General features: G+C 31.0%; 1 protein-coding gene across 1 annotated transcript in view; it reads left to right on the top strand.

Annotated features, from left to right (window-relative positions):
• The first annotated feature begins 14,904 nt into the window (after positions 1 to 14,904).
• The window catches only part of LOC117179125 (protein GDAP2 homolog), an 83,516-nt gene continuing 79,588 nt past the window's right edge, over positions 14,905 to 18,832 (top strand). The window contains exon 1 of the mRNA XM_033370794.1: positions 14,905 to 15,341. The gene's annotated coding sequence lies outside the window, so the exon portion shown is untranslated. The remainder of the gene's footprint in view (positions 15,342 to 18,832) is intronic.

The following is an 18,832-nucleotide window of genomic DNA, read 5'->3' as shown; positions in this document are numbered from 1 at the left end:
ATTCTTCTTTTTTGGTAGAAAATTATTCTCCTTGTTTAAAAATTCATCTATTTTAATCAAAAATTCATTTCTTTGGATGAAAATCCATTTTTTGGTGAAACTACTTTTATTTTGGTATAAAATGGTTAAAAGTTCATCTATTTTTTTGGAAATTTGTCTATTTTCTTAACAAAAATTTTTGTTTTCTAAAATTGATTTCGAAAATTGTGAATTTCTGTTTTCGGCAGAAAGTTATTGGGTTGAAAATTAAATTATTTGTTTGCAAATTTAATTTTTTGCTTGGAAATTTAAACATTTTATGGAAACTTTGATTTCTTGGAGTTGATAATTATTTTTCAACTGAAAATTTATCTGTTAAATTTTTCGTTGAAACATTATAATTTTAGTTGAAAATTAATTTCTTTCGATGAAAATTCTATTTTTTATCTGAAAATTTAACTAGTCCATTTTTGATCGAATACTTATTGTTTTAGTTTCAAATTCGTTTCTATAGATGAAAATTGATCAATTTTGTTGACACTTATTTTTCTTGAAAAATTGTCTTTTAAGTTATAAATTTATCTTCTTTGTTGGTGAATTATTCTTCTTTGAAAATTCATTTGTTTTACATAAAAAATTGATGTCTTTTGTTGAAAATTTGCATTTATTTGGGTTTAAAATTAAATTTTTTCAACTACAAGCTTCAGTATAAACTACAATGTATAAGTTAAAAAATGTATTTTTTAAATTAATTTTTTAGGTTGAAAACTTAACTATTTTGTCGAAAATTTGTGTTTTATTTGTGAAAAATCAATTGTTTACTAAGATTATGACTAAGGCATGCAGAACAAAATTTGAAACATTTTAGACCCAGAAGTCTTGTCTCCTATATCTATATACATAAAGTCCATTATATTTGCCTCTTCGCAATAAGCATAATGGTTCTAAGGTAACTCAGGATTTCAAAACCTGAATAGATTTGAGGAGGAGCTAGAATAGCAAGATCGTCATTCGTGAAGTCGGGGGAGCTCGGATTCCTGCTCGTGCATTTTCGGCTTTACACGAGGCTGGGCTTCGCAGCCTTTAACAGAGTCGACTCACCGACACGCTACGTTTGAATGTTTCGCTCCCAGGTGGGAGAGTGGTGGGGGCCGAAAAATCCCACGTTCTGGAGACACTGACCTACATAGAGGTTTAACCTACCCTAACCTAACAAAACCTGACCCAACCTAACCTAGTCGAATGAAATTCAACCACACATGTAGCTATGTAAGGGTACGGTTCTCAGTCTTAAATGTGTGCTATATTTAATAGGTTAACTCGATCTTAACCTACAAATGAATCTAACTTAACAGAACCTAACGAAATTTTGCTCAACGCAACACAGCTGAACTTAAGTGTTCCCGTTGTAACACAATAAAATTCATTTCATTGTACTATAGGTGGTTAAAAATTTAGACGCACATTACTCATTTGAAGAAACTTAGAACTACAAGTAGAATTGGCCCCATTTCAATTAACCTGACAATGTTTGTATCAATTAAAATGTAGAACTGTAACTTAAAAATGCAAATGAATAAGAGTTTTATTCAAAATTATTTTCTCTCTGCTTTTCTTAGACTTAAGGGATATATTTGTACTATCTTTCGTGTTTACATTTTATCTTGCTTTTTATCAACTTACTTTTTATCAACTCCAGACATTTACTGCTATTATCATCAAAATATGAAGTACGCAAGAACAGGGTTGACAGCGTAATCCGTTAGGTTAGGTCAGGTTTTGTTAGGATAGGATAGGTTAAGCCTCTATGTAGGTTAAGCCGAAGCTGAATGAAACGGTACCGCAAACACAACGGGACAACACAATCAGTTTAATTGTGTTTCGTGAGGTTAGGTTAGGTTAGGCAAGGTTAGATTTATTTCTAGGTTAGGCTCCAGTTGACCCATTCGATGCAGCACACATTTGCTACTGGGAAAATATGCTTCCAGAGCTTTACGTGTAGTTCAATAAATTTCTGTTAATTCAGGTTAGGTGAGGTCAGGTTCTGTTGGGTAAAATTATGTTAAATAAGTTGATATCAGGCACGGGTTGATCCTTCATAGTTGTCGACATGTTTTTTAAGTGAAAATTTGCATCACTGGCATTATTTTGAAATGCCTCAGTGCATGATTTTTCATGATTTTTTGAGGTTGTAGCTCAATCATGACGTGATGGGTGATTTTTGATACCGAATTTGAATTCAGCGCCCCAAAATCCATAGGAATACGTGTGTCTTGTTACCAGATCCGCACACTTTTTTTGTGTGGCTGTGTAATTTAACTGTTTTGTTGAAAATTCAATTTTTTTTTATTGTTGAAAAAACATTTTCTTACACTAAAAATGTAACTGTATCATTTTTGGTTCAATTTTCTTAGTAGGAAATTGACGTTTCTCAGTCAAAAATTCTTCTTTTTTGGTAGAACATTATTCTCCTTGTTTAAAAATTCATCTATTTTAATCAAGAATTCATTTCTTTGGATGAAAATGCATTTTTTGGTACAAAATTATTCTGTGTTTAAAAATTCATCTATTTTAATCAAGAATTCATTTCTTTGGATGAAAATCCTTTTTTTGGTGAAACTTCTTTTATTATAGTATAAAATGGTAGAAATTTCATCTATTTTTTCGAAAATTTATCTATTTTGTTAACAAAAATTTTTGTTATTTTAAAATTGATTTTGAAAATTGTGAATTTCTGTCTTCGTTAGAAAGTTATCGGGTTGAAAAATAAATTATTTGTTTGCAAACTTAATTTTTTGCTTGGAAATTTAAACATTTTTTTGAAACTTTGATCTTTTGGGGTTGGATAATTATTTTTCAACTGAAAATTTATCTATTGAATTTTTCGTTGAATTATTCTTCTTTAAAAATTCGTTTCTTTTAGATAAAAATTGAAAACTTCAAACTTCAGCATAAACTACAATGTTTAAGTTAAAAAATGTATTATTTAAAGTAATTTCTTAGGTTGAAAAGTTAACTATTTTGTCGAAAATTTGTTTTTTATTTGTTAAAAATCTATTGTGTACTAAAAATATGACTAAGGCATACAGATCAAAATTTGAAACATTTTAGACCCAGAAGTCTTGTCTCCTATATTTATTTACATAAAGTCCATTATATTTGCCTCTTCGCAATAAGCCTAATGGTTCTGAGGTAACTCGGGATTTTAAAACCTGAATAAATTGAGGAGCAACTAGATCGTCATTCGTGTAGTCGGGAGAGCTCGGGTTCCTGCTAATGCATTTTCGGCTTTACACGAGGCTGGGGCTCTTCGTGACCACGTGACCAAACTCGTCCCCGGTTATGAGCATTTTTTTTGGTGTTCACTGTGTCACCACGGATTGAGATATTGTGTTTAAAATTCGACAGGTTAAATAAAAAGCACTAAAGAACGTTTGTATACATCAATATGTTTATAGTTTTAAAGAAAGTTTATTTATAAATCGATGAAATCGTATATTGAGCACTGACACCAACTTTGGACTAAATCGTATATTGAGCACTGACACCAACTTTGGACTAAATCGTCTAAACCTTAAAAAAAATTAATGTAAGCAATAAAATTTGCACATTTTTTGCCAATCAACAAATAAGTATCTGCATACACGTAACCTTTCATTATTTTTGGAGAATTTTTAGCGATTTCTAGCGGAGAGAAAAATAAACTTTGAACGTCGATAAAGTCGGGATCACGTGACTAAGTTCATTCATAAAATTTTTGTGTGGGGAATGAAATTTTTTTCATTTTTTTTTCGGTCCTCACTACGCCCACACGGATTAAGATATCGTGTTCAGGATTTAGGAAGTTATACCGAAAGGACTAAGGAATGTTTGTATATATAAAAATGTTTATAATTATGAAGAAAGTTTTCTAGTGAAATACTCATGGAGAATAGATATAAGGAGACTAATCTGTAATGCATGGACTTCACCAAAAGCGGTCACTTTTCTGTTGCCAGAAGTACGCACATACACATGTGTAAAATCACACTTACGTATAGTTCAAAACTTTCCGAACGCGGCGTGCCAACCGCACTTAAAAAAAACATGGACGCCTCCATTGTTTTGTTTTGACAGGTCGCTTCAACAAATAAATAATTGATAATCAGACAGGATTTTTTGAAATGTTTGTGGAATAAAAAATTATTCGTCATGGAAGCCACACTTGTTGGAACCACACTTGTTGGAAACTTTCGCTTTTATACAGCGATTTTTAATTTTAACATTCTTTCCTTTATTTACAAACTATTAATTTTTCAATCATTACTTATTTACATTGACTCGCGTTCACATCGGTAGCCATATTTTTTTTTAAGTGCGGTTGGCACGACACGCTCGGGAAGTTTTGAACTATACGTAAGTGTGATTTTGCACATGTGTTTGTGCGTCAAAAATAAGACGTCAAGAATTATGGAAGTTGGTTGGAAACACCGAAGAGTAAATTTGATCAAATTTCTGATGTTGCTATGTTTCCAATTTGAAATTTATCTTTTATTTTTAGGACCAAAAAAATGAAAATCATTCTACACAAAAATTTCATGAACGAACTTAGGCACGTGATCTCGACTTTATCGACGTTCCAAGTTTCTTTTTTTCTCCGCTAGAAATCGCTAAAAATGCTCCAAAAATAATGATAGGTTACGTGTGTGCAGATACTTATTTGTTGATTGGCAACGAATGTGTAAATTTTATTTAAGGTTTAGACGATTTAGTCCAAAATTGGTGTCAGTGCTTAATATACGCGAACCAAAAACTCCGAAATGCATCAAAACAAACATTATCTGCAAAGTGCTATAACTCGAATGGTAATATCCTATTTCATCGATTTATAAATAAACTTTCTTTAAAACTATAAACATATTGATGTATACAAACGTTCTTTAGTGTTTTTTATTTAATCTTTCCAATTTTGAACACGATATCTCAATCCGTATGGACACAGTGAACACCAAAAAAAATGTTCATAACCGGGGACTAGTTTGGTCAAGTGGACACGAAGAGCATGCCCATAACAGAGTCGACTCACCGACACGCTACGTTTGAATGTGTCGCTTCCAGGTGGGAGAGTGGTGGGGGCCGAAAAATCCCACGTTCTGGAGACACTGCTGGAAGGGGAAGGGTTTGCAGGTAGCCGTGGAGGAAATGACGGCTGCCCGTACTGGCATACGCGTGGGCTTAATTACAGGATTAGTGAAATACTTAGAATGGAAACAGGTGAATTTAAATGTAGAAAAGACAAAGATAATGGGTCTTATAGAAAACGAAGGGAAGAAAGAAAGAATGGACTGGTGAATGGAAGGGAATAAAGTTAGAAGTAAAAGAGTTTAAAAATTTGGGATATACTTGCAAACAAATGAAGATCATAGAGCTCATATAAGAGAAAGGATAAAAAAAGCGAAAGGGGTAATGAAGCAGATATGGTGAATAGGGAAAAGGAGGTTCAAAATAAATTGGAGAAGGGGAATGTGGGGAATGTTTTTTCATTATTCAATTTCCGTTTCCCTTACTCTTTGCCTATATACAAACCCGAAGCCCCCTCAAAAAAAAAAATGAAAGACCCCCCCCCCAAATCCTGGTTACGCCTCTGGCTATTTGATACACTGGTATGTCTGGTATTAGAGTATGGAGCAGAGATACGGGGATGGAAAGAAATAAAAGAGATTGAGAGTTTAAAAGAAAAGTATATAAGGTGGTCATTAGAGGTAGCCTGGATGACGCCGGGACAAATTATGAGAGAAGAAGCGCAAAGGGATAAATTAAGTATTACAGCGGAAAAGAAGTCATGCTAATTCGATGCGAAACCAAGAAGGGAAAGGGAAGCGAGTTTGCGAAAAAGTGTTCGATAGAGGTATAAGAAAGGGGACGGAGGGTTATTAACGAGATGGCAAGAAAAAAGGATGGTATTCTTTAATACTAGAGATATAGAACATTGCACTGGAGTAAACTATCAAGAATTAGAAAGAGAAGATGGCCCAGAAAAGCAAGATTTAGATTAGGAGACGAGTTAAGGATAGGGATGTTTTGGGAAAAGAAAGATAACAGGAAGTGTGTCCTAACCGCGCGCTCTGCCGATTTCGCTATCGAAGCAATTGGATCTCGGTGACAAAATCTCAGTTAAGAATTTCAAGGCAGGGTCGTACCAAGTCATATGTTGAACCTCAATCAACTTCAAACTAAAAGTCGTTGAACTCAACTTTAATATATCATTCTTTGTTTAGAAAAATGTTAGAATTGAATTTTACTTAGTTCAATAAAGACTCGATACTTTTTTTTCTTAATATATTTAAAAATGTTATAAAATATCTAAAAGTAATGAACAATAAACAAAAATTCTCCATAAAATGCGCAGTTTTTAATTTATCCAACTCTTTTATTGTATATAATACTCTCTTACTCCATTTTTAATGCAAAATAACATTTCTTAAACAATAATTTAAAATATGTTAAAAAGCGAAGTAAGTTTCACTTATTTAACAAGGCATTTAATACTAGTTGTTTTCAAATATTTAAAACGCTTAAAAACGACCTAAAGGTAATAAATGACAAAGAAAAGTTGCAAGTACAAAAATGCTTTAAGAACATCAATGACAAAAAATAATGTTCTGCTATACAAAAATTTGCATAAACTGCACAGATTTCAATTTTTCGAATTCTTTTCTCTCGTACCTTTTTTGACAAAGATTTAAATATGGAATTGCTTTCCGAAAACAACAATTGAAAATATGCAAAAATAATTTAACTTCACTTATTTTACAAAGGCCTCAATACTTTTTTCTGTAGAAATTTAATCCGCTTAAAAACTATCTAAAGCATATAAAAATAAAGAACTTTTGAGTTGAAAAACGCTTTAATAACCAAAGTGACAAATAAATAATTTCTGATATTTGAAAACATTGGGAAAACGCACAGTTTTCGATTTATTTAAGTATTGTGTAATACTTTTTAACTCAGTTTTTAATTTAAAATAACAATTCCTAAAAAATAATTTAAAATATGTGGAAAAAATTGATCGCTAGTTTAAATATTACCTATTAAAAGAAAGTGCTCGATACTTTATTTTTCTTTCTAATATAAAATACTTCGAAATCAGAAGAATCAAGATTGTTGTAATCGGTTGAAAAATATTTGTTTGCTTCCTCTTTGCATTCTCTGTTATTTTATTTAAAAATTTTTAATGGTAAATTTTTTAATTGTTCTTTTATAAAATGAAATGCATTCTTAATACGCTTTTAAAAAATGTTATTGAATTAAAAAAAAAATATTTTGCTTTAAAGACGCATAACATTTTTTTAAATTATCAAGAAAATGTACTAATTGTATTTTCAAGCATTTTTAAAGCTTATAATTTTTTTTATGCTGTCATATATTTATTTTTAATTCTTTACATAATAAAAAAGGATTATGTAAGTATATGGGTGATTGCCAAAATATTAACCTTTTGTAGTCCAAGACATTTTCTATGATTAATGAATTCTTTGACTGAAAAACTTAATTTTGTTAATTTCATTCAAAAAAAACCTAAATCTATACTTAATTATTTATAACTGCAACATTATATACGCTCTACAGTACGCGGGAAGCATTGCATTGCCAATTGATAACATAAAAATCGGCCCGCTTCCCGGGCACATTCTCATCACCACCTACGCGCGCGGCTCGCAAGTTTGAGCGCACCTAGGGCGCGCGACTGTTGGTTCTCGCGCTTCGCGCTCGACAGTATATTTATCTCGCGCTTCGCACTCGATAATGTATTTACCTCGTGCTACGCGCTCGACTTTTCTGCACAGACTATTTAAAACTAAAGGTAAAAGTATCGACAACAGTAATTTAATAATTGTGAATTCTCTATTGTTAAAGCTCCTTCGGCTTTAACGAACACATTCTCATCACGTATCTCGTGCTTCGCACTCGAGTTTATCCCTGAAATTTTATATCATTCCCATAAATGTATATTATTATAATTCGTAACTTGCACTGGTATTAAAACAGACGAAATTTCATTGTCCCTGTTAAAAAAATTTGAAAATATTTTTTGCAATTTATTTTGGATTCACCCAAAATTATTATTACTGTATCCTAAATTTTTTACATTCTTCTAAATTTACTCAATTCTATTCATTCGATAAAGTTTTTATTTCATTTATCTTGAAGTGTTTAAAACTCACCCTAAATTTGTAGGCATTTCATCAAATTCTTTTGAAGTTTCTTTAATTTTCCCCTAATTAATTTCAAACTCATTTTTGAATTTATTGAATTATGATTGTACAAAATGTAGAACGGATTTATTTCGAAAGTGTTGAGTTTAAATAAGTTTGTTTTGGAAATGTTGTATTAAAAATTTTTTTAAAACTATTCAGCTTCTACGTTTTTAACTGCGCTTTAAATAGTTTAAATCATAATGTTTGTTTATTTTTCATATTTTGAATTTGAAAATATAAATGAGAAAAAAGCCTTTTTGAAGACTAAAAAAAACTGGTAAATTTTGGTATGTTAAAAGTTTAAAAAAACGGCCTGTCATATGAAAAAAATAGGTGAAGGGAATTTTGTAGCTACGTTTTGGAACATACGCCCTTGTGAAAATTTTAATTTGTCTTGTGCCGTTTCTCCAAACAGTCAATTTCATTATTTATAATGTTATTTTTTACGATTAAAACGAAAACCACGCGTTTTATCAGAATATTATTTCGAAAAAAATTTTAGATTTTTTTGGGTTAAACAACCTTTCTCTTATATGTTGTGTAATTTTACCAAAAATTTAATTTTTTTATTTCTAATGTTGTTAGTCATGATTAAAATAGATACTACTTATCATATAAAAAAAGCATCAATAAAGATTGTTGTTCTCTACTTTCGGTAAAAAAATTTAATCTATTTATTTTTTCTTAGCTTGTGTCATGTGTCGAAAATTTTAAGTTTTGTATTTTCACTGTTTTTTTTATAAATAAAACAAAAACTACGTGTCCTATAAAAAAGTGATTCATAACAAATTTGTATTTTTTTTTTGGGTGCATAATGTTTGTCTTATAATTTTTTTCCTACCTTGCATAGTTTGACAACAAAATGCAATTTTTTATCTTGTAGTGCTTTCGAAAATTAACATTTTACTTTTCAAGTGCTATGAACAAGTGTACAGAAAATTTTTGAATCATGAAAAAATGTGGTCTCAAAAACTTTCAAAATACGCTTACTTTTAGAATTTTTATCTCAAATGGCTGACCAACGAACTTGGCATTTAGCTTAGGACACTAAAAGGGTGAAGTGTGTATCAAAGTCCAATCTAATAGATTATTTTGTTCAAAAGTATCGTGCTCGTAGACAGACAGACATAAGGACAGACAGACACATTACTAAAAACCTGTTTTTCGGATTCAAGTGGTCCCAAAACGTGCATTTTTGACAAAAACTCGGATGATTTTTACACAAATCTAATACCTTCTCTGATGAGAATGTATTATTATGAAAAAATAGCAAATTGATAATTATATTTTTTGAAACCCCACACACGAGGCGAAAAAGAAATTAAATGACGAAAGTTGTCATCAGAATGTGCCCACGAAGCGGGCAGCTTTTTTGTTTTTTACTGTTAATCATATTTTTCATGATTAGAGCCAAAACTATAAATCCTATCAAAAAGTGGTTGATAACAAATTTGCAGATCTTTTTCAAGTGCACTATTTTTGTATCTTCATCTTTTACCGTATTTTGCATAGTTTGGCATAAAAATGTAATTTTTGGATTTTTCATAATTTTGTATACTGTCAAAATATGAAATTTTGATTTTTCCAAAAAATTCAAAAAATTGTTATAATAATCTTATAGGGCATTCAAAAACCAACATTTTTCTTCTCTTGACTTGTTTTCCTATCGTGCGTTATTTGGCCTAAAATGTTCATTTTCGTGTGTTTTTTGGAATTGTGTAAATGCTACAACTCTGGTAATTTTTGATATTATGAAAAAAGTCATTAGAATAAATTTTTCAAATTCTTAAATACTCTAAATAACCGTACAAAGAATTTATGAATTTAAAAAAAAAGTGTTCTCAAAAATATTCAAAATGTGCCCACTTTTTGAATTTTTATCCAAAATGGCTGGCTAACGAACTTGACCTTTAGTTTAGGATATTAAACGAGTATACCACAGGCTTATCTAATAGATTAAGTTTTGCAAAAGGGATCGTGTTCACAGACACATATATACAAACATACAGGCAGACACACATTCGTAAAAACCTGTTTTTCGGATTCAGGGGGTCATAAAACGTGGATATTTGACCAAAACCTTCTCTGATGAGAATGTAAAAATATAAAACAAGATATTAACTATTTCAGATAGCAAGTAAGAATATAAAATTAAAAATTATTTTTAAAAATCCTGCTCAATTAAGGAATTTGGTTTCATTAAGGAAGAATTAATCTAAAGCTAAAAAATCTGTTGCCTAAAACTTATTTAGTTTAAATTAAAATAACACATGATCATTTTATATTTTCAAAACTATTTTTTTACTTATAACTTTTATGAATTTTGCCATTTTTGTGATTTGTAAACTGCTATTATCGAACACGAAAATTGTGTATAAACAAAAGACAACTATATCTTCTAACTCTAATTTGAAATTAAATAGGGTTCACAGAACGTAATTTTTAACTTTTTAAAACTCAATTTTAATCTAGCCGAATCCAAAAAAATAATATTTTTTTATTGAATGAAGAATTCCTGTATTTAGCAGGAATATTTATTGTTATTTTCAAGTTTGGATGATTTTTTGTTACTTTGAACACTACACAAAAATAATGCCAGGGTGGCCGTTTTAATCGAGGAAAAAAATTCCCAGTCATTTTCCGATTCACAAAAATGTATCTCGGTTAAACAATTTCGAAATGATTTAATTTTAAGCAGATTAAGACATGTAAATAATCAGCGAAAAAAATTATAGATGCAGTACATTCATAACCTTTTATTAATTTTAGGAATGAAATGACTTTTGAGTCTTGCATAATTATTTCACAGTTAAAAACACTTTTTTCACATCGATTTAAAAATTTTTAATTCTTACCACCAAAAACTAACCGACGCAATAAACTTATTTTTTTTATATTGTTATGAGTGATTTGATTTGTGTGTCGGCCTAAAGTTGCAAATTCCTATCTACATTTGCATAAATAAAATTGATTATGTGCACCAACGTTTTGAATTTTATAAATATTATTGAATTTAAAAATAATTGTTAGCGGCGAAGAGAACCAACTTCATACCATGACAACTTGTTGATTATTATATTTAATAAGATACTTATGCAGTAAGAAGTAAATTAATTTAGACCAATATATTAATTTTCATAGCATGTGTGCGATGTCTATTGTATCAAGTCTACAGTTTTTATATTGAAAAAACTCAAGTGTTTCTATACGTTAATGGCATAGGTATCTTCGAAGTAAATCTGACATTCGTTTGAAATTAATAATTGTTTGAAGGAAAATATTCAATAATTATTCTAATAGAAATTATTTCTTCGCTAAATACATTCAGTTTCTCGTCTCAAGAACATGACAATTTTTTCAATTAAAATAGTGGTCAAAATAAGTGTATGAATTTACTTGGATCAAAAAACATTGTGTTAGAGTTTTAGTTACTTATCATGAGAATATAATATTTTTAATTCAATAGTTTATTAAACTTCATGCAAATGAGTATAATGGAACAAATTAATTTAATATTTTTTTGCTTAGAGCAAATATATTCTTGATTCAAATAGTTGTCGGATTCTATTATTTTCTTCATTCAAGAAAATCGGTCCCTTATAAAAAGAAAATACTTTCTTCTTTCAAGTAGAATCAGCCAAGTCAATTAGCCTACTTGATATAATACAAATTTTTTATCAGTATAGGAAAGAACATTTCTTGCTACGGGACTAGCCTTCTATTATTTAATATTGGTGATGATTATTAAATAAATAATAATTAACGCAGTAAATGAACATTTTGATCACGTTTGTTTGAAAATTCTCCGAGTGCTGTATTGAAAAATACTCTTTCCGAACCCATTGTCTACATTATTATATATCATATTTGTATACGTATTAATCACATGGAAAAAACAATGATTTGGTCATTTAATTATTTCTAACAAGCGGTATTTCATTGGCTTTGCCCCTCACCGGAGGGCAAAGCCGACTGCAGCTTCTTATGAAAATCAAAACATTCGAAGATAAGAAAATGTGATGATTTGCTTCTGTGGTATTTTGTGTACTGGAAAAATTACGTTTAAATATATCCAACAAGATGAATAAGTTATTTTGAATCAAAATAGAGATAGCTGTAATATAACCTCTTATTCGTTGACATTCTACTAGAAACGGACTTTACGCAATGTTGCTACCGTACCAATACAAGAAAAGTGCATACCGACCGGATTGATAATAATAATATTTAATAGTTTCTTCCATGTAGTCCATAAGATAAGTTGCTGTTCTACATTGGCGATCATTTATCGACGAAACTTGTGACACGTGTGTCACTTAAGCACTTATAAATATTATTTTCGTCGGGCCTGCCCCCTTGGCCAGACCTCACTTATTTATGAGATTTAATATATTTTGGACTTGAATCACGTCCAATTAATATAATTAAATTGTGTAATATTGTTTTATCTGTCAAGATATCAAGTTTTTATACTGTAAGTATTGTCATTAGAGTTGAAAACTTTATATTTCTGTCAGCGAAACTTCCATTTTTTCGTGGTAAAAACTGTTTTCTATATAATTTTTCTTTTGAAACGTCAATTTTTAAGATTTTAGTAAGTAACACTATGTCTCTGATAAAATAGATTTATTTAATGCAAAGTAGAACTAAAATTGTTAAATAATAGCCATGCTATAAGGAAAATCACCTTTGCCCCACTGGTTGGCGCTGCCGCCCCCCTTACCCTATCCTTTACTGAATTTAAGTATAATCATAATTATTAAGTTCAAGTCTGAATGGGAAAAAGTTGAAGTTGTACATGACCAAAAATTGAAGAACTAGCGCAGACAGAATCCAAGATTGATTAGAGTGCTAAATCTTAATTTATTTATTCAAAGCCTTTTACAATAATCTTATTATTATTATAAACGTCTATTATCTTGAATCATTATCATTATTATTTGTATTAAAAATTATGAAAACTGTTATCAAGTGCTAATTTTATTTAAAAAACATCTGTTTTGTTTGTAAAAATTACAATTCTTAGAGTTTTTGTTAAAAACTTTCTATAACAAAAACGTACATTATTTTTCAATCAATTTCGCAAAATAGGGGAAATTAATTTTTTTTCTAAGCGGAAACTTCCAGTTGTGACATTTATTTAAAGAAAGTAGGTTAACTTATACGAACTTTTCGTTACAAATTATGACTCGTATGAAAAATCTTAGCAACTGGTGTGACACAAACCACTTTTTATACTTGGAAAAAATACTAGTCAGAATTTGTTTATAAAAATTGTTTAAAATAATTGAGCTGAATAGTAATAGAATTATTTCTGTTATATGAGTGTGTGTTTAATTCCAGCTAAAATAGTGAGTTTCTTTCTGTGTTTATTCTTAAAGGTATAAATTCACAGAGCTGAAATGGTCAATTTGGTGACTTAAGTTGCTTATATAATTTTTCACTGTGAAAAAATTGCCGAAACGTAAATTCCAGAAATGCATGTTTAAATTTTTATTTCTAATCTGAGTGCAATATATTTTTATTCAACATTAATACATTTGCTGCCAGAAATTGAGAATCACGTAGTGCAGATGACGTGCGTAGCATCATTTTTAGCTATGCGCAAGACAAGACATTATTCACTAGTACCTGATCAGGCCCCCATCAGTTTTTTTGTGATTAAAAATTCTGATAGAAGCCCCATCAAAATCTAACTTCAAATAGAGAAAGATGGAAAAACTTCTGTACGGGATATTCTCATAATATGATATTTTTAATGGCTTAAGTGAGAATTAAAGGATACAAAATCACTTATCTATCTTGTTTCTTTCTGTAATTACATTATATTTTGACAGCCTTAAGCAACATATTTCGCAATTTGGTGACCTCTAGTTTCAGGTTAGATATTCGTAAGTTTTATATTATTTTCTATGTGTTATTTTAAATATTGTTTAAAATAATACCTCCGAAATGGCAACTAAAGACGGGGGACGACCAGACTCTCGACTGGAGAGCCCAGTTTTAAGCCGGGAGTTGGTAAGAGTCTAAACAAATCATTATCTATTATTGACCAGGATGTACAGAATAACTGTGATGATAAATAAGTCAATCAGAAGACCTCCTTACCGAATGAGCAATTGCCAACCAACCCAACTGAAGATAATTGATAAGCCTCGCTCTCGTGGAGCAGATGGCAGTAGCTGATAATTCTGTGTTAGGGACTCAGTACATGAGCACAGCAGTGGCAGACCCCACCTATCTACAGTTCTTCCAGCAAAACATCACATACTGCTCTGGAATAGCCTGGTAGTAGTTAAGCACCAAGTAGCGCGAATGCAGCATCGGATGGGTGGCTTGTAGGATTTACTGATCAGTCTGTCACAGTGCTGAGTCGTAAAAGGTGAATCCGTGGACGAAAAGCCGGTAGCCATAATGGCTGCGCTACCTTACCAACTTCGAGAGTCAGCTTGATGGTGTGTTTCTACTCTTCAACGCCATGTCATCGATAACGAGAGTAGTTGACTGGTTGACTCTATGGCTACGACGTGTGAACATGGTACCTACCTTATCAACCCAAAACAGCCAATACCTACCTATATCTGGAAACGTAGACCCCTGTTTCGCTGGTCACTCATGCTCATGGCTGCTCCTGCCCTCTCCGGCTGCTCATGTCGCCACGATCTGCTACTGTTATCCTGGCAAGCAAGAGAAAGCGACGGGCGCTAGAGCAACGATCACGGCCTTGCATTCCCCGTCGCTAGCGAGCGCAGGCCCTCCTAGTAATTCACAGTGGATCATTGTGAATCAAATCGTTTAAAACGCGTTATCGTTCACCAGCTCGCTGGTCGTCGTTTCTTGAATACGTGAATGGGACAGTCGAGTTCGGACGATCGTTACGAATGAGACGGAAAGAGCTGCCGAGGTCGAGTTGTCCGAGCATAAAGTGTGCCTTCGTTAGGTGACAAAGCAGTCCTGGTCGACGATCGTGTTTGACGTTTCTGCACCCGTCGTCCATCGCCCGCTTTTGTGTTAGTCGTTAGTCTGCTTGGACGCGAAGAGTTTTAAGCGCAAAGCGCTTATTGTCATATAAGTTAGTCATCAATCATTTTTCGTCGAAGATCACTTGGAGGGAAAGCATTAGAGGTGAGTGATTGCGCACGCATGTTTGTGTATTAGATCTCTTGTGCACTCGAGAATTCCTTACAGTAATCGACATATCTGAGGAAAGTCCGTCAAAAGCTACTCAAAAACTCATCCAAGAGTAATGCACGTCATTCAGAAAAACATAATTTGTGACATCCAAAAATATTACTCATACAATACCAAAATATGATGAATAATGAGTCATTAAAATGGCAATCAAATCAGAGCAATACATTACTTTTATGTTTCATTATCATCTACTGAGAGTCACTGACATTAGAAAACTGCACGCTTCATTTATGGAAATTCATTTAGGACTAAACGGATCATTGGATACCTTGAACACAAGTATTGACACGTTACTCAGTGCCTTCAATCAGCTGAATAGAAAATTAAAACATTCTCTTTCAGGAGACTTCTACCCACGTGTTCTTTAGCAAGAAATTTGATCACCATTAAAAATAATTCAACACAAAAAAATGGTCGAAAATTACTTTGAAAATGGGGGAAACGTAAACTATGATGAACGTGGCACTTTTACCAAAAAATGGTAAATTGGCAGTAATCAATGTTATTCAATTTCCGGTTCTGCTTTTTTAACTAGATTTGACGGTGTAAATTTATCTTAAATATCTGTTGCAATCTGCTTAACATCTCACACTTCGATCACTGTTATTTTTATATACACTGATGAATGTGGTAATATTAAACTTTTTACTGTAAAATTCAACTGAATTAGTGATATTCGTACGCAAATCGCTAAAAAATTCCCAAGAAATTTGTGTAATTATCACGTGAATCCCACTCAAACATTTACAAACCGATGTATAATTTTCAACCACTTTTTTACAGTGTAGAATCTATTTCATGTTGACTACATAAAAGTTTTGACTATCATCTCAGATGTTCTGTTTAGTATAAAAATATAGATATTTGTTTAAAAATAAATAAGAAATAATGAAAAAGAGTATGTGGGAAGTATCATTTCATGTATATATGGATGTGAATGACTAAAAAGTATGTATTTGCCTTATATATACAAAATATGAATAGAAATGTTTCATACATATTACTGGATTTAGCATTTTAAAAGAGGATGCATGAGTTTATACTTAAACCTTACATAGTTGGTTAAAAATACAGTGAAACTTTTCAATAGCCCTTCCTTCGATAGCCCTTCCGAGAATTGACGCCGCGCCGCATGTATGTATAACAAGGCTGCGCGGTGTGCGCGGGATCTGTGACCGTCAGCCCCAAAATCGGCGCTATAAAAGAGTTTCACTGTATAAGGAAAAAATTGCAGCTGCAAATAATGACATTCGGATAAGATGTGCTGCATCATCTTCTGATCATTTTTCTATCCGCTAATGTTAAATTTCAGACTAAAGGATGAGTTTTCTTTGAATTGAAGAAATCAATTCTTTTCCCAATAGTTGGACTATCAAGGAATTTATAAAGTCTTTCTATATAAAAAAATTATTTGTATTTTTTATAATGTCTTGAAAATGTATTTAATGTTCCATTCTTTTGTTTTTAGCCATTTCGTTGCCGATTCTCAGAATTATACTTTCATAATTAGGTCCGTATTTAATGTTTCCTGATTTACAGATAGTAATTAGGTACAGGTTTCGATCCTCTGATAAAAATAATTAAAACATTATAGGCTTAATATACTAGGTATTTATAGCATCTTTAAATTACTAATTTTAAAATATTTACAATTATTAATAAAAGAATTTTATCAACTAGTACGAATACACATTTCATTCCAAATACTATGTTTTTTCTATATCCTTATTATGTCTGCTTTAATATTTCCTGACAATAGTTATGACATTTGTTTATTGACTAATGTCGATTCTGACACTGACAAGACAGGGGACCAAAATCTACGATCTTTCGAGAAGCTCATTTATATATGACGCGATATGAAATAAGATTTAGTAAAAAAGTCGCGTAAAAGCAACACTAATGGGACATGACAAAATATATATGTAATCAGAAATTTTAAGATTTTAATATGGGTTAATTATTTTTGTAAGACTACTACTACAAACGATAATTGATCCCCAAAGAAACATTATATTCTAAAGTCTCTTAAATTTTAAAAGGTTGAGATGAAAACTGATTTTTTTTCTATTCCTTTGATGTAGCTATATATTATACTGCAATATGAACCACTGAAACGAAATTGGGTATTATTGATTTGCAAAGATCACATGAGGTTCACTTGCACATTTAAATTCAAATGATGCTGCAAATAAAAAGCTTTGAAAGGTGCCAAAAGAAAAAAAGAAAATCGACTATGGAACTATGAACAAGAATATCATTTTATTTAAATCATATATGGAAATTGATAATATTGAGAGGAATAAGCAGTATTCAACACAAGTTCCTTCCATCTTATCTTGCTTTATTCATAAAGCTAATAATAAAAAATAGGTATCGATATAATTTTGCTTACATTCCTCAATTGTAAAAAAAAAACTCATGCAAAATGTGCATATGGAAAAGATCTTTCGTTGAATTTTATCATTTTACTAGCTTTTATTTATTTTTTAGTTTCTGGAACTGAAAGAAATTTCTCAACACGACTTGGACCAAATATTATTAGTTTTTTCATGATCCTTTCAAGTTTTAGTTTTACTTTTTTTCTGCTTTCCGCTTTTTTATTTATCCTTTGATATTCTGGTCTTTTCTTATCCTTTATTCTGAATTCTGATTTTATATTGTTTGCTATATTTGTTCAATGTCTTTTTAGAAATAAAATCACATAAATAGAATGCAAACAAGAATTAAATTTTAAAATCGTTTATATAAAAGTTCTTAAGAAACAGTATAAAGTAATTCAACATATTTGATGCCATTCATTCTTATACAAACATTGAAATTTTAAAACCTTAAACAAATGTTTACCTGTACGTAATTGAAAGGTTTGGTTTGAACTTACAAAATCAAATTTGGGTCCCGAACTTGGATTATTAAATGATAAATAATCAGAATCAACCTTCTTTGGCTTAATCTGCATTATCATTATTTACTATGATATGGTCGGTGATTGTAAAGTTACAAACAGCACAAACTTTTGATCTATTCTTAGGCTATGTGGTCGAACAAGTTATCTTGTTTATTATGTAAATTAGAACAAATATGTTTTATAATTGACAATCAATGGAATATATTGGGTTTTCAACAAGTGGCGCCATTATCCTAATTGAAATATTTCATTGAATTGAAGACAGCAATATGTAAAAATAAGATAGTTATATTTTTGTTATAGCAATGAGAAACTTAACATGTTTATCGAGAAATGGCCATATTTGTATAGTACTTTTCGAGAAAAGTTTAGTTTCCATTGCTTTTGTAAGGAACTCAAATCAGACCGTAAAGGGGCATGGAAAAAGAGAATCAGATTGAGGCCATTCCGTTGAAATGTAGAAAATCTCCATTATATGAAAAATTCGACAGATTTCTGTTGATTTTACAAAATA

Source organism: Belonocnema kinseyi, chromosome 8, assembly GCF_010883055.1.
Source record: "Belonocnema kinseyi isolate 2016_QV_RU_SX_M_011 chromosome 8, B_treatae_v1, whole genome shotgun sequence".
In the NCBI taxonomy this organism is placed as follows: Eukaryota; Metazoa; Arthropoda; class Insecta; order Hymenoptera; family Cynipidae; genus Belonocnema; species Belonocnema kinseyi.
This window is presented reverse-complemented; position numbering and strand designations above follow the sequence as displayed.